Below are 2,271 nucleotides of genomic sequence, written 5' to 3'. Positions count from 1 at the left end.
CTGTTTTTGTTAGTATTTGTTTTTTGTTTTGTTTTTGTCTTTTGGTTGAAGTAATGCAATCCATTCAAGTTTCAATTTACAGAAGAAGAATAGTTTACTTTCACAACACGAAAATGACTATCGCAACGCGGAAATGGCTATCGCAATGCGAAATGAAAATCGCAACGACAAAATCGCAATGCGAAATGAAATCGCAACGACAAAATCGCAACGCGAAATGAAAATCGTAGTGCGATTTGTGTTTCGCGTTGCGATTTTGTCGTTGCGATTTCATTTCGCATTGCAATTTTGTCGTTGCGATTTTCATTTCGCATTGCGATTTTGTCGTTGTGATTTTCATTTCGCATTGCGATAGCCATTTCCGCGTTGCGATAGTCATTTTCGCGTTGCGATTTTAAGTTTCGTGTTGCGAAAGTAAACTATTCTTCTTCTGGAATGTTTATATATGTTGTCCTTTTAAATGTTTATATAAGTGCTTACTTCTAGAATGTTATCTGAGCATTTTGTGAACTATGATAGAATAATGACTTGGGTGAATACAATGCTAGTTTGAAACATATTTGTCTTTGTTTAATATCATGTCTGTTTATTTACTGATTTATGTATTAATTTTTTTTAGCGGCCCGATAAGGTGGATGCTTTACGTCGGGTCGATCAGGTGATGGCTCTGGGTGAGGTGATGGCTCTCGAAGTGGAGGAAGTGGAGGCTGCTCATCATTCGTGCCATCAAGAAAACGCTGACTAGCTTGCCACCAATCAGTGGCAAGCTCAGCCTCCGTGGGTGTCAGTCTAATTAATGGAATGTTGGCCTCCTAAAAATATAAAAACTCAAACAAAGTTAAACGTCTACTATTAATAACTTGTTTATATATGATAGTATTTGTGTTAACTTACATTATTTATTGTCGCATATGGTATTAAGTCTTCCCAATCCAACAGACGTTTCCTCTTCCAGGAAATAGCCCTGGGAATATCATTTGAAGTTTTTATTGCATATGTCTTCATGGCGGGAAAGGCCTCGAATATCCAAATCTACAAACAAATATAAAAAAACATTAGTAATTGTTAAGAATTAATTATAATTTTAAAAACATTATATAGAAATTCTTACCTTAAAGGCCCAAACAAAGCATGACAAAGTGTATTTCGACCCATCGCCCCGCAAACTTTTGCGGTCATCAAAGGCAGACGACAACTTAGTCCAGGTAGCTTTCCATATACACGAACCCCACGGAAGCAGATTCCATGCATTTAGGTTCTCTACCAATAATATTAGCTCCTGAGGAATAGGTTGTCTGGCCTCTCTGCCTAAAAAGCTGGCATACAAAAGTAGTAGAAGGCATACTCGGACAACATCGACGTCATTCATCCGAGTAAAACCATCTTTCTTATTAAACAATTTCTTCATATCGTCGACGTGTAAGTTCGGCTTCTCTATTGACTCATCAGGAAAAACCCTGGATAACCATGATGGGTGGGTGATATGACGAGTATACCGGCCTACATCATCGTGTCCGAATCGTAGACCAGTGATTAAGCAGAACTCCTTCCGCCCAAAACAAGTATACGCCGGTGGAAAATGAAACCATATCTCTTCCTCACCACGTTGTATACTGTCGGGTAGATCGCTAGTCATGGTCTGAAGCCACAAATGGGTCAAATTAGCATCTCCACCCGGATGATGTACTCTCAGCCATGGCCCGAAGCAGGTTTCTTCAAACAATTTTCTTTGTGCAGGTGAAAGCTTCGAAGCAATTGTAGTGGCTAGGCTAACTTTATTCCTTAATGTCAATGAAGCCAAAAAAATTTCTACAAAAAACAATAAACATACCAAGTTAGATATACCAAAAACTACACTGTCAAGATATACCAAAAACAATAAACATAAATAGTAGTTTATTCTTGAAACTAAAATTTGCAACACTGTTTTGTCTTTTGGTTGAAATGAAAATCGCAACGAGATAATGAGAATCGCAACGCGGAAATGACTATCGCAACGAGAGAATCGCAACGCGAAATGACTATCGCGACGAGAGAATCGCAACGCGAAATGAAAATCGCAACGCGAAATGAAAATCGCAATGTGAAATGAAAATCGCAATGCGATTTTGGTTTCGCGTGCGATTTTTATTTCGCGTTGCGATTCTCTCGTTGCGATAGTTATTTCCGCGTTGCGATTTTCATTCTCGAAACTATTCTTCTTCTGCATTACTTCAACCAAAAGACAAAACAAAGACAAATACTAACTTCACAGGCTAAACAGTTTAGCAG

Source organism: Hibiscus syriacus, unplaced genomic scaffold (assembly GCF_006381635.1).
Source record: "Hibiscus syriacus cultivar Baekdansim isolate YM2019G1 unplaced genomic scaffold, ASM638163v2 tig00111848_pilon, whole genome shotgun sequence".
Classification (NCBI taxonomy): domain Eukaryota; kingdom Viridiplantae; phylum Streptophyta; class Magnoliopsida; order Malvales; family Malvaceae; genus Hibiscus; species Hibiscus syriacus.
The sequence above is the reverse complement of the archived record's forward strand: the minus strand, read 5'-3'. Positions refer to the sequence as shown.